This window comes from Macaca nemestrina, chromosome 5 (assembly GCF_043159975.1).
Source record: "Macaca nemestrina isolate mMacNem1 chromosome 5, mMacNem.hap1, whole genome shotgun sequence".
Lineage (NCBI taxonomy): Eukaryota > Metazoa > Chordata > Mammalia > Primates > Cercopithecidae > Macaca > Macaca nemestrina.
The window spans coordinates 106488575-106503287 of NC_092129.1; the positions used below are offsets into that span (position 1 = coordinate 106488575).

At 38.3% G+C, this 14713-nt stretch overlaps 1 pseudogene; it reads left to right on the forward strand.

Moving 5' to 3' along the window:
• Positions 1-552: 552 nt before the first annotated feature.
• Positions 553-1106, forward strand: LOC105496836 (protein S100-A11 pseudogene; annotated as a pseudogene).
• The last annotated feature ends 13607 nt before the right edge of the window (positions 1107-14713 follow it).

Below are 14713 nucleotides of genomic sequence, written 5' to 3' on the forward strand. Positions count from 1 at the left end.
CTACCTGGGATGTCATGCAATACTATACATTTGTGGTTGCCCTTGGAGTGAATTGATGAGAGGAAGAGAGAACAACCATATGAATTCCTTTTGCTGATTCCTCTGACTAGTAAGACAAGTTTTCTCTGGACTTTTAGATGCTCATGCCAGGGCTGCCACCACTGCTACAGCAGGGCATCTTCCTGGGTCAGGTTGGCCTTAAGGGAGAGGGAAAAAAGGGAGGGGGAATGATATGGTTTGGCTGTGTCCCCACACAAATCTGATCTTGAACTCCCACGTGTTGTGGGAGGGACCTAGTGGGAGATAATTGAATCATGGGAGCAGGTCTTTCCTGTGCTGTTCTCATGATAGTGAATAAGTCTCACGAGATCTGGTAGTTTTAAAAAGAGAAGTTCCCCTGCACAAGCTCGCTCTCTTTGCCTGCTTCCATCCATGGAAGATGTGACTTGCTCCTCCTTGCCTTTTACCATGATTGCAAGACTTCCCCAGCCATGTGGAACTGTAAGTTCAATCAAACCTCTTTCTTTTTTAAATTGCCCAGTCTCCGTTCCAGACCCGCACGCCGCGCGCACAGAGCTCTCAGCGCCGCTCCCAGCCACAGCCTCCCGCGCCTCGCTCAGCTCCAACATGGCAAAAGTCTCCAGCCCTACAGAAACTGAGCGGTGCATCGAGTCCCTGATTGCTGTTTTCCAGAAGTATGCTGGAAAGGATGGTTATAACTACACTCTCTCCAAGACGGAGTTCCTAAGCTTCATAAATACAGAACTAGCTGCCTTCACAAAGAACCAGAAGGATCCCGGTGTCCTTGACCGCATAATGAAGAGACTGGATACCAACAGTGATGGACAGCTAGATTTCTCAGAATTTCTGAATCTGATTGGTGGCCTAGCTATGGCTTGCCATGACTCCTTCCTCAAGGCTGTCCCTTCCCAGAAGCGGATCTGAGGACCCCCTGGGCCTGGCCTTCAGACGCATCCCCTTTCCTTCCAGCCTTTCCGTCATCATCTCCATAGCCCACACATCCCCTGAGCCCAGCATACCAACCACCTCATGCAGGCCCCACCTGCCAATAGTAATAAAACAATGTCACTTTTTTTAAACATGAAAAAAAAAAAAAATTGCCCAGTCTCGGGTATGTCTTTATCAGAAGCATGAAAACAGACTAATACAGGGAAGGATGTCTTAGTCTGCTCAGGACCTTATAATAAATTTCCATAGGCTGCATGGCTTAAAAACAATAGAAATTTGTTTCTCATAGTTCTGGAGGCCAGAATTCCAAGATACAGGTGCCAACATGATCAGGCTCTGGTGAGGGCCCTTTTCTGAGCTGCCCACTGTAGACTTCCCACTGCATGCTCTAACAGTGAAAGGAGCAAGGCAGCTCTCTTGGGACTCTTTATTTACTTTTTTTTAGAGACAGAGTCTTACTATGTTGCCCAGACTGAACTCAAATTCCTGGGGTCAAGCCATCCTCCTGCCTCAGCCTCCTGAGCAACTGAGATTACAGGGGTACTACTGTGCCTAACTGGGGCCTCTTTTATAAGAACACTAATCCTCATTATGAGGGCTCCATTTCCATGACCTAATCATCCCCCAAAGACCCCACCTCCTGATATCATCACCTTACAGGTTAGGATGTCAACATGTGAATATTGTGGGGGGAACAAACATTCAGTCCATTGTATTGCAAAAGGGGATCCCCAATATTCCAGCTGCATCCCTTCCCCAGTCTTTTGGCTAGAAAGAGGCAGTTTCTCTTGTAATTTTTGCTGTCTACACCCACTGTGCAGTTCCCAGCATTGGCTTACCTTCAGGTCAAAGCTGGGAGATTAAGGAGAAAAAGAAATACAGAAAACTCAAGACTGTTTTGGGTTGTGCTTCAAGTTTTGACGTTCCTTCCCAATCTATGTGCTATGGTTTACTTTTCAAAGTCCTCAAGTAGTTACTTTTTATATTTTGTCCAGATTTTAGTTATCAGTGAGGGATGGTCTATATTGGGCTTACTCAATCTTGGCCAGCACCAGAAGTTCACACTGCTTATTTTTAAGGCTAGTCTTTAAGATTTTTATATTACACTAAAAATTGAAAGTAATCTTTTTTCTCCTTATTTGGAAACTGTGTTCTGTTTCTGTTTATGATGCCCTGTTATGTCAGCCTCTATGCCCTACTGAAATTATGCTTTTAATCTGGCACTTAATCATCGTACCTATAACCTGAGAAATCCTTATTTTCTTTTTGTGTTTGATTTCTACATTAGGCTATAATGAAACAGTTCAATGAGAAAATGCCAGATTATTAAAAATAAAAATCTTGTATTATATGAGTTTTTGATTCTCTCAGATAATCTGATCACTTAGAACTACCAAAGATTCAGTATTTATCTGATTTTTCAACTGTATTGGTTTTCTTATGACGTGAAAGATATGAAAGAACACACCAGGAAAGAAAGCAGAAGAACCGAACTATGTGTGCACATCTTGCTTTCCCATTACCCACATTTCTGAAACTTCTTAAAAATGCACAATGGGTCATACTCCAAATTCCCAACAGTTAAAAGTATAAATCAAGAGAGATGCACTTTAATTCTGAAACTACCATTTACTGGTTATGTGACCTTTGATAATTTACTTAATTTATTGGATTTGATTTTCTTGTTTGCTAAATGGGTTCGTGGGACAAAGTCTCTAAGACTTTTCTTACATACACACTATGGAATACTATGCAGTCATAAAAAAGAATGAGATCATGTCCTTTGTAGCAACGTGGATGGAGCTGTAGGCCATAATCCTTAGCAAACTAATGCAGGAACAGAACACCAAATACCACGTGTTCTCACTTATAGGTGGGAGCTAAACAACGAGAACACATGAACACAAAGAGGGGAACAACAGACACAGGTAACCAAAGCAAAAATTGACAAATGGATTAAATCAAGCTAAAAAGCTTCTGCACAACAAAGGAAACAATCAATGAAGTAAAGAGACAACCTATAGAATGGGAATAAATATTTGCAAACCATCCATTTGACAAGGCATTAATAACCAGGCTATATAGTGAACTCAATTCAATAGCAAACGAACAAATAATCCAATTGAAGAATAGGCAAAAGATCTGAATAGACATTTCTCAAAAGAAGGCATACTAATGGCGAAAAAATATGTGAAAAAAAAATGATCTACAGGGAAATGCAAATCAAAACCACAATAAGTTATAATTTCACCTTAGTTAAAATGGCTATTATGGAAAAGACAAAATAAACGCTAACAAGGCTGCAGAGAAAGAGGAATGCTTGTACACTGTGAGTGGAATGTAAATTAATACAGCCACTATAGAAAAGAGTATGAAACTTCCTCAAAAAAACTAAAAATAGAACTACCATATGATCCAGCAATCTCAGTTTTTAGTAAATATTCAAAAGAAAGGACATCAGTATATAGAAGAGATATCCACACTCCCATGTTTATTGCAGCACTATTCATGATAGCCAAGATATGAAATCAACCTAAGTGTTCATTATTGGACAAATGAATAAAGAAAGTGTAGTACATATATGCAATGGAATATGATTCAGCCATAAGAAAGAATAAAATCTTGTCACTTGCAGCAACATGGTTGGATCTAGAGGACATTAAGTTAAAGGAAACAAACCAATCATAGAAAGACAAATGTTGCATGTTCTCACTCATATTTGAGAGATAAAATTGATCTCATGGAGGTAAACAGTAGAAGAATGTTTACCAGATGCTGGGAAGGGGCATCAGAGGATGATGAGAGATTGATTAATGGATACAAAAATACATTTAGATAGAATGAATAAGTTCTATTCAATAGCACAATAGAGAGATTATAGTTAACAATAATTTATTGTATATTTCAAAATAGCTAGAAGATTGGAAATGCTCCCAACACAAAGAAATGATAAATATTTAGCTGATAGATATACAATTATTCATATTTGATCAGTACACATCATATACTATATCAAAATATCACAAGTACCTTGCAAATATGTACAACTGTTGTGTATTCACTAAAAATTTTAAAATATTTTTAAAGAATTTAAAATTTTAAATAAATCAGAAAAAATAAGCATGTCAAATAAACACATATAATATTTTTCACAAAACAATTGGAAAAGTCTAAGAAATCATGACAACAAATCACCAACAGATGAAAATATTAACTTTTGACAAATTTGTTAGGTTTGGCCAATCTCAGTTCCCCTTTCCTTCCTGTGGTTTTATACTTTAGAAATTTAGATAAATATTACCATACCATATGTATATTTTGGAACTTTCTTTTTCCTTCAACTGTAGCCCACTGACACCTGCTCCTCTCGTTCATTCACATCACCTGCTTTATTGTTTACCATCGAACAACTGTACAAACATTTATCCATTCTCCTGTCGGCAATTGTTATATTGTTTACTGATTTATACTACTGCAAACAATAATGTCTTATTTCTACCGTCTTATTTTGTATTTTCTGCTTGCCTTTATTTTCTTTCTTTAAGTTTTCCCCTGTAATGTTATGCATTACAAATTACCCATATTTTTGTAGCCAGTCAAATTTAGCAGTGGGGGATAGTGTACTACTCTTAATTTTTAAATATAAATATTTAGCTATATACTTTTCTAAGAATGTTTAAGGTTTTTCAGTATTTTGACCTTCCCGTGTAGGACATAGGCCTCAGCATGTTTTAGCTAGTCATTGAGCAACTCGCCTGCTATTTTCACCTGATTTTAATTTTTACATTTTGTTAACACAAAAATTAGGAGAACCTGTATAGTCAATAGCTAATTAAGACTTGTTTTATGATGAATTTTGTTTCTTTTAACTCAGCCCTTTTGAATTTGTTTCTTTTTGCACAGTTCATCCTTTAATAATCTTTTAGTATGGGTTAGTGAATTGTAAACATTTTAGGGTTTGGTATGAAAAATATCCTTTTTTTTTCTTTACAATTCGGTGATGTAAAACATTTATTTATTTATTTATTTTGAGCTATAATTTTCCATCTTTATTTATCAGGCACTTTTACAATTAAGAAATTGTTTTTGGATTTTTTATTTTTTTATTTAATTATACTTTAAGTTTTGGGGTACTTGTGCCGAACGTGCAGTTTTGTTACATAGGTATACACATGACATGATGGTTTGCTGCACCATCAACCCGTCATCTACATTAGGTATTTCTCCTAATGCTATCCTCCCCTAATGCTAGCCCCCCACCCTCAACAGCCCCTGGTGTGTGATGCGCCCCTCCCTGTTTCCATGTGTTCTCATTGTTCAACTCCTGCTTATGAGTGAGAACATGTGGTGTTTGGTTTTCTGTTCTTGCGATAGTTTGCTGAGAAAGATGGTTTCCAGCTGCATCCATGTGCCTACAAAGGACACAAACTCATCCTTTTTTATGGTTGCATAGTATTCCATGGTGTATATGTGCCACATTTTCTTAATCCAATCTGTCACTGATGGACATTAGGGTTGATTCCAAGTCTTTGCTATTGTGAATAGTGCTGCAATAAACATACGTGTGCATGTGTCTTTATAGCAGCATGATTTATAATCCTTTGGGTATATACCCAGTAATGGGATGGCTGGGTCAAATGGTATTTCTGCTTCTAGATCCTTGAGGAATTGCCAAACTGTCTTCCACAATGATTGAACTAATTTACACTCCCGCCAACAGTGCAAAAGTGTTCCTATTTCTCCACATCCTCTCCAGCATCTGTTGTTTCCTGACTTTTCAATGTTTACCATTCTAACTGGCATGAGATGGTATCTCATTGAGGTTTTGATTTTCACTTATCTAATGACCAGTGATGATGAACCTTTTTTCATATGTTTGTTGGCTGCATAAATGTCTTCTTTTGAGAAGTGTCTGTTCATATCTTTTGCCTACTTTTTGATGGGGTTGTTTGTTTTTTTCTTATAAATCTAAGTTCTTTGTAGATGCTGGATATTAGCCCTTTGTCAGATGAATAGATTGCAAAATTTTCTCCCATTTGGTAGGTGGCCTGTTCATTCTGATGATAGTTTCTTTCATTTATAATTTATCTGGGCTTAATAAAATTCTGGACTGGAAATGTTTGTTCCTTTAGTACTTTAAAGATATTAATGTATTACCCTCTGTCATTCATTGTTGCCTGTGACAAATATGCTGTGTAATTGGCATTCTTTTGTAATAATAGCTAACATGTTTCAAGTGCCTACTCTGTACCATATGTTGAGTACAAATTTTAACTCACTTCTACTTTACGACAACCCTCATAAGTAAGCATTGTTAATATTTTCATGTACTAGATAGGGAAACAAGAGCACCAAGAGTTGAAGTATCTTGATCAGTGTGCACAGTCAATTAGTGGTAGATCTGGGAGTGTGTATCTATCATGATCTGAGTGTGCTTTGGGGCCAACGAATTATATCTTTCTCCCTTTTTTCTTTTTCTTTTTTAGTGAAAGTAAATTTATTAAGTGAAGGAATAAAGAATGGCTACTCCATAGACAGAGCAGCCTATATCTTTGAATTCTGCAGAATTCTGAGCTGAAATCTCTTCAAAATCTGTGCTTTTCAATTATTCCCTTCTTATTCTTATCAAACTCTTGTGTTGGCAAAGGCATTGTGTATGGTTGTGCAGATAACACACTGCATGACCCTGGGGGCTCTTCAAACCAGAGTAGTCTATGTGCCTTCTCTTTTTGACTTATTTTCAGGCAATTCACCTAAAGACATTTCCATCAATTATCAAAAAATTGAGGTTTAAATAAAGAAATTTGTACTACATGTTTGTAAATTAGCTATTACATATCTGGTGCTGCAGGGAAGAAAATTGTTTCTGATGACTAATTGCCAAGTAATTCAGGTTGACCTCAATTTCTCAAATAAAAATAATAATGACGATGATAATAATACCTTTCTCATGTGTCATGTTCCACTGTCTTAAAAGTAATTCGTGCACAACATTTAACCTAATGTTTACCACAACCCTGTGAGCTCGTTGGGAAGTATGGAATCATTATACCTATTTGACAGACAGGGGACCAGATCTTACAGAAATCAGTTAGCCTATGTAAGGTTACAAAGCTATTGAAGGCCAATTGGACCCATGTCTTCTGAGTCTTAAACTGTTCTTATAACATTTTAAAGAACTAAAAGCATTCACAGAGAGGTTCAAGAGCAGAATAAGACCTTTGGAAATCAATAGGGTCTAGTGAAGCACCACTGATTTATCATTACTGTGATTAATTTTACCATAAAATACACTGTATTAAGTAACCAATAAAATATAATACAGTGTGAAAAAAAATTTATTAGACATGCAGTTATTTAATTGCCAATGGTTTTCCATGACTGAATGAATTCTAGGCACCATAGCATGGTATAGATAGCCTTTTACATTTTGGTTCCTCCTCTCATTTTTCTGGTAGCTTTTCTTATTATTCCTGTTCCCAGCACTATAATTTTTCATCATTTCTAAAATACGTTGAGCCATTTCAGAGCTGGCATTTCTCTTCTCTCTGATTTCTGCCTGCTCCATCGGGTCCGTGGAGCAGACCACCTGTGAGGTTCCTGTGGATGAGATAACCTAATCTGTGACTTCTTTGCCAGTTCTCTTCTTTTTATGTGTCTCTTTCTTTTCCACTGAACTGTGAGCTCCTAGAGAATGGAGGCTAGTCCTTATTTAAATCCACACAGTTCTTAGCACAGGTCTTGGGCCACACACAGTAAGTACCTTACATTTTGTGAATGAATGGATAAAATGAAACAAAAAAGTACTTTTTAAGATAACATTTTTAAGAAGTTTTACAATTTGAAGGCACCTTTGTATGTCAATAGTTTGAATGTGTCTCCAAAATTCACATTGAAACATGGTCCCCATTGTGGGGGTATTAAGAAGGGGGGCCTTTGGGGAAGTGATTAAGTCATGAGAGCTCTACCTCATGCACGGATTAGTGCTTTACAAAAGGGCTGAAGACAACTAAGTTAGGCCCCTTTGCTCTTTTGCTCCTCCACCATGTGAGGACACAGTATTTGTCCCCTAATGCTGATGTCTTGATCTTGGACTTCCCATCCTCCAGAACTATCAGAAAATAAACTTCTGTTGTTTATAAATTACACAGTCTCAGGTATTTTGTTATAGTAACACAAACAGATTAATACCTAACCTTTTACTTTCAAGCTCTGAAAAATACAAAGTGCTACCTTAATATATGACAAAGGAATGATCAACAAATTAATCAATGAATGAGTTAGTGGATCATAACAATAAAATATTTTAATACTTCTATGTGTGGGGTTTAATAATACCTACTTTCACTTTAAAATTTAATGTAGTCAGTTTCATGTGCAACTAACTCTTACTTTGCTGACATTTAAATCTATAAGCTCACAAACTTAATCCGTAAAATAAATGCAATGTAAAAGGTTTAAAATTTGTCAGGGAAGTTGAATGAAGGAGTATGGGCAAATACAACTTGCCATGTTACATATTGATTTCATCATTTCTGACCCTGGAAAATACAATCAATGTTTATCACGGCAGCCGATGAGGAATGGTGGGGGCTAAATGAGCTTCCTGTGTGTATTCATTCTGATTATAAGTGAAACAAAAGGGATCCACCATGAATTATGTCTGTGGTGAAGTTGATTAAACCTGTATGCACCGTCACAGTGTGACTGAAATGTTATCGAATCCGTGGTGAGTTGCCCTTCTGAATGCTGTTTGCCTTGCGGGAGCAGCAGGCAGGCAGCTCTTCCTCAGTTCAGTGATTTTACTGCATGTATACAATCTCAGCCAAGTGCAACAGAAAATACTCGGCAGCACTAGAAAGACAGCCAAGCCATAAATGACACAATGGCTGTTTCAGAGAGTCCCAATGCAAGGAACGGTGCTGTTTGATAAGTGTTAAAAAAAGGGACAATGTACACTAGGCATTCCATTACATTGTCAAAGCCAGATTAGAGAAAATCCTATCTCTTTGTTAGTTTTGTAAGCAGGCAAGGAAGGAGAAATATAAGGAAATATTCAACGAGAAAAAAATATATAAAAGCACTCTTTCGCACCTGATCAAGTACATGTGCAACTAACGCTTACTTTGCTGACATTTAAATCTACATTATACGAGGAATTTAAGAGCTATTGAGGGAGGTGCTACTACGGAGATAGAAAATTCCGTCATGTGGTTCTGTGTGCTGGTCTACTATCCCTTCTCCATTCAAAAATATTAATAAGTCTCTTGCTAGGATACATAAAAGATGTAAAGGAAGAAGTCCTTGCTTGGTGAAAATGCACTTTGGCATTTTCAATTGGATTATTGTTAGAGGTTATAATGCAGATCACCAGGTTTTCGCATGAACACATTTCCCCATACAGAGTCCAGACAGTTCTATGTTACACCGCATTCCATAATAAGCTTATCACAGAGATATTTACTTTGGGAAGCATTTAGCATCTTTGGAGTTTAGGAATGTTGTTTAGGAAATGATTTCCTCGAGTCCCTTAGCATTAGTATCTATTTTAGCAGAGGGCAAGAATTAGGGGTGTTCTATTTATTTACATATTCATTCAGCAATTTACTTATTTCCAAAGGCTTTTTATTAATCTTTCCTTTTCCTAGGCCATCTTAGAAATCTCTGTAAAGCATGTCAATAAAAACTGAATTATACTTTCTTCGTAACTAGATATTAATGCTAGCTGTCAGTTACTTATAAAGTCCTGCATCTTTTTTACTAACACAGTCATGAGAATGAGCACAGACCCAAAATCTCATAGGCTAAAATATCTGCCAAAATGGAAATCAGGAGGCACTTTTCCTTGTGTGCGATTCTGTTTGTGGGCTTTCAGAGCAACTGGCTACAAGCATGTTAATGCAATCAATCATCACAAGTTGAACATGAGAATTGGAGAAGGTAGGGGAAACATCAGGAAATGTGAGTGCATTGCATTTTGGAGGCCTTACCTTATTTCAAATAATACTCTGATATGTTATTCCAAGCTTCTGAGGGATAAACTGCCTCTCTCTGTTTTAACTATATTTTCTCCATTATTTGGCATTTGGAACAAATACTTTTTACATTACATTACACTGTTTAATTCAACAAACATTATAAAGCTTCTGCTTACACTGTTCAACTGAGAAATGCGAACATTTCTTAGGAAACAAGGAGCCGTAAGACCCCACTGGACCTCCCCTCTGCACCACAGAACCAGAGTTCACTCCCTTCTCCAGAGTCATGTGTTAGAAAGTCTAACTAACGGGAGCATAAACAGTGGTAAGTTTCCGGAGTCTAAATTTTATGTAGGAGTCCATTTAACCAATTTTATATTAGAATTACTAATACTACATGATAGAACTGAACATAAAATTCACACGAATTTTTAAGATAAAGCACAACTCCAAAGAAATACCATCCTGAAGCAGTCTGAAGGCCTATACTCCTCTGCTGTGAGTGGTACCTAGGGAGGAACTGTGAGAACATTCTGTGCGAGACAAGTTATTAGGCATGGAGCACTGGGAAGTAAAAAGAGGTTAGCCAGGGTCTTTTTTACTCATGGAGCTTATAATTAGGAAGTAGAAGATGTGTTTACCATGAACACACACAAAAACTGCAGAAAGATACCAGGGAAAGATCAGTTCTGATCAACAGAACTACCACGTGAGTGTTGGTACCTGAAAAGGGCCTAGAAATTAAAGTAGAGCTTCAACAGGTAGAGTGTGTGGAAGGGCTTTCCAGGTGGAGGGGTCAGCCTATGCAAAGGCACAGAGGCATGAACCAAGATGACAGATTTATCAAGCCATGTCAGTGTGGTTGCAATATAAGGTAGGGCACTGGGAGGAAGACTTATCAAAAGTCATGTTTATGTATATATTTATTGTGTTGTTTGAGACAAACCAATGTCCAGTTTTTAAAGAAATCTTCTAGTGAATAACTGACTTTGTAAAATGAAAATGACTTTCCCACTTATCTGTAAAAAAAAGATTGGATTTTTAAATTGCTTTAGATTGGGGCACAAACACATGATAGATTGTATGATAGATTCGGTGGGCAATTTTTCCTTCAATTGCCCACAGAGGTATTTTGTTTGTTTATCCCACAAATATGTACGTAATGGTAAATGGTAAATTTGTGTAATGGTAATGTCTACAATTACCAGGCAGAAAGCTGAAACAAACTGGCAAAAAATGCCTCCACACTCGACAAAAAATAGACAGAAATGTCAGAATATTCCTTTCTTTTTTTTTTTTTTTTTCTTTGAGACCGAGTCTCACTCTGTCCCCCAGGCTCCCAGCCTCCCCAGGCTGGAGTGCAGTGGTGCGATCTCTGCTCACTCCAACCTCTGCCTCCTGGGTTCAAGTGATTCTTCTGCCTCAGCCTCCCATATAGCTGGGATTACAGGTGCACACCACCACACCCGGCTAATTTCTGTAGTTGTTTTAGTAGAGATGGGGTTTTGCTATGTTGGCCAGGCTAGTCTCAAACTCCTGACCTCAAGTGAGCTGCCCGTCTTGGCCTCCCAAGGTGCTGGAGTTATAGGCGTGAGCCACCGCATCCAGCCAGGAATATTCCTTTCTAATGACTGATCATCCACTGCCATTCAGAGCACACCTCTGACACAGGATCTTGGGAAGACACAAAACGTTGCTTGACAAAGCATGGAATTGGAACAAAGGAAGATGGGAGTTTGATGGATAAATCATACAGGTCTCAGTGCAGTGATACAAAAGCGAATGACCTCTGTTGCATTAGAGGAAGCAGAATCATATTGAGTGGGTAGATTTGGGGTTCAAAATTTGAGCACAGCCCAGCCACATAGCAACTATATAACCCCTGGGATAGATATTTGGTCTCTCTTAAAGTCTCAGTTCCCTCATTTGTAAAATGTTATGTGAGTAGTAGTAATAGCTGACACTTACAGCAGCTACAATGAACCAACTAGACTAAATGTCTGGTGCTTTCGCTCTCTCTCTCTCTCTCTCTCTCTCTCTCTCTCTCTCTATATATATATATATATATATATATATATATATATATATATATATGTCAATGACAACAACCTTTAGAGGCAAATGCTATTATTATCCCAGTTTTGTAGATGAGGAAACAGGCACTTCCAGTTCCTACAGAAATGATGAGGGCTAATCTCTTCTGCGATGAATTATAAATGTCCCGTTTCATGGTAGCAGGCATTACTTTCTCCAGATTTCTCCTGGAAGTGAGTCAACTTCTCTCTGCAATTGACTTTTAGGGGGTCTGGAAGGGCATGAACTCTGGTTCTGTGGTGCTGAGGGGAGGACCAGTGGGGTCTGAGGGCTTCTTGTCTCCTAAAATATCTAAAATCGAATACACATCATGGCCTAAGATATAATTTTATTCCCTCTTTCATTCTCCAAATTTCCAACTAGTCCATGAAAATAATTCATATTCTTTTAAAAATATTTTTACCATTGTTTTGTGTCAATTGGTAATCCTGACTTTAGTTTCTCAAGTGCATTCCCACCTTCACTTCCCCACAGTGCATTCTTCAGCTTCTCCTCAGACTAGCAGGAAAGGAGTCAAGCCAAAGCTTGGCCCCTTCTCCCTTGCTTTCTCCCATACCCTTGATATAATTGTATTTCACCGTTTTCACCCAGCCACAGAAATTCATCATCTAGTGGCCAAAACATGAACATTTGCTAGATCATATGTCTTTCTTCTCTAACCATCATGGAAAAAACACTCCGAAGCTCTTTCATAATGTGTATCACACACCCAGATGAGAATAAACCCGGCTGAGGAGGTGCTGTGGACCAAATAGTTTTGTGCCCTCAAAATTCTGACGTTGAAGCCCTACCCCCTACCCCATGTGATGGTATTTGGAGATGGGGCCTTTGGGAGATAATTAGGGTTAGATTAGGTCATGAAGTGGAGCTCTCAGGATGGGATTAGTGTCTTTATAAAAAGAGACACCAGAAAGCATGCTCTCTCTGTCTCTGCCATGTGGGACACAGTGGGAAAGCGGCCATCTGTAAGCCAGAAAGAGAGCCCGCACCAGAACCTGACCATGCTGGGGCCATGACCTCAGACTGCCACCTCCAGAACAGTGAGAAAATACATTCTGCTGTTTAAATCCACCCAGTTTATGATGTTTTGTTATGGCAACCCAAGCTGACTAATGCAGTGAAGAAAGCTTCTAACCTGTTCTTCCTACCTGGATTACCAGAATCTTAAAAATAATAACCATTTATTTTGAAAGGCAGGTTATAATCTAGGTATGGCAAGGCTGAGAGCTCAGGAAACAATTGCCATTGAAAAGATAATTTGTCATACTCAGAGATTCAGAGAGAAGGAGGCACACCACTCCATGGGGGGCACGTGGAGAGGCACCTGGGTTGGTCAGGAGGCAGAAGGAGCTATGGGGGAAATGTGGACAAGAGCCTTTATTGTGGTTTCTGTGGGAAGAATCTGGTGAGGCAGGGTAACCATGCTTAGAATTGACTGGTTTGAATAATTTCAGTGGGCTCTAGGGCATAGGGATATCCCCAGTTGTCTGGTACCTGACCCTGGGTGGTTAGGGCAGGTGGATAGTGGTCCCACGTGTAAGAGCTCAATAAAGTTAGGTAGTTGAGAGGGTATAGGGTCTGAATTGGTTGGTGTGCATAGAATAGGCACAATTACAGGTGAGTTGTTTATCTCTAGAAATTAGCTAACCCTGAAAGGAGAAGTCTCTTCAGGATCATCAAAGGTGAAGATGTCAAAGCATCAAAGAATAAAAGACACGGTGACTACAACAATGTGGGCAATCTGATATAGACATGAATACTAGAGAATCTCATTAATTCAACCCTTAATAAATATTATAAAAAATCTTTGCTAAGTTACATTCATAACTTAATGAAGAGAATAACTTAATGGAGACCATATGGAATAAGAGCTATAAACAAATTACTCTAAATTAGCTTGTGCATAGTTATTTCCTATAAGTTACAACCATTACACACATTGGTATTTATGACTTTCAATGCACTAGAAATCCTCGGAACCCTTAACAGCATGGCTAAAGAAATGTGTGTGTTTTTTTTCTTCTCTACTTCAGTCCCTATATCCCATTATCTGCTGCTCCCCTCTTCGAGTTTGTTGGAATGGTCACATCTTTATATTCATTACAACTAATTTCAAAATGTTTCATGCTCTTGTTCACCAACCACTGAAAACTTCGATTTTAGAAAAGCAAAATCTTCCCCAAGGGCATTTCTGCAACTTTGTCAGTCTATTATTAACTTTAAAATTTGTTCAGAAGTTCCTCATGAAAGGCCCATTGACAATTACTTAACCTGGGAATCATGCTGATTGGCAGGGTTACAGAATTCCACTGATTTGTGTCTTGCTTAAGAAGTTTTTTATCTAATACTTGGTCATGAAACAAATTACATTCTCTTCTATTAGCCTTAGAGTTTTACCTTTCAGCTTAGCTTTAATCCACTTGGAGTCCACCTTGTCCCTGCTGTTCTTCCCTATGCTTTAGGCAGACTCACTCTGCCTTTGCGGAGCTCTGCTAATCCCATGGAGGCTTTAGTGTGCTTTCACAAGGTGAGGGGCTTTTGTTGGGGGCTTATTGTGTTCTTCCAAATCAAACTCTATGTTCATATCCTCTTTCTGCCACTTAACAAATGCATGATATTCAGCAAGTTAACTTCATCTTTATAAGCCTTAGTTTCATCCTCTATAAATGAAC